This window comes from Buceros rhinoceros, unplaced genomic scaffold, assembly GCF_000710305.1.
Source record: "Buceros rhinoceros silvestris isolate BGI_N320 unplaced genomic scaffold, ASM71030v1 scaffold18000, whole genome shotgun sequence".
Lineage (NCBI taxonomy): Eukaryota > Metazoa > Chordata > Aves > Bucerotiformes > Bucerotidae > Buceros > Buceros rhinoceros.
Genome location: NW_010391521.1, coordinates 37,941 through 38,330, shown reverse-complemented (window position 1 = coordinate 38,330; position 390 = coordinate 37,941).

The window sequence follows — 390 nt, the reverse complement described above, 5'->3', positions numbered from 1 at the left end:
CCCTGACGTCACTTGGTGTTGCTTCCCGCCCACACTGACATAGACCTGTCCTGCCAACATGGCACGTGTCACCAAGAAAGAAGTGGGATTAGAGTCCTGAGACTGCTTCAGCTGCTTTCGGCAATGTTTTGACATAAATGTCAAGTAAAAGCTCCTGACTGTATTATCAACCCAGTGCCTGGTTACCTATTAGGAACCAGACCTCCTCTAGCCAAAAGAAAAACAGAGGACCCTGGACCCTTGGAAAATTTAAGGCTCCAAGATTATCTTAGAGAATTTGTCATTACATGGCACAAATCAGTGCCCGTTTCTTAGTTAGTGACAAAGTGGGTAAAATGGGTGGATGAAGAAAGAGAGACTTAACCTCGGCCAGTGGATCTTTCCAAGAGG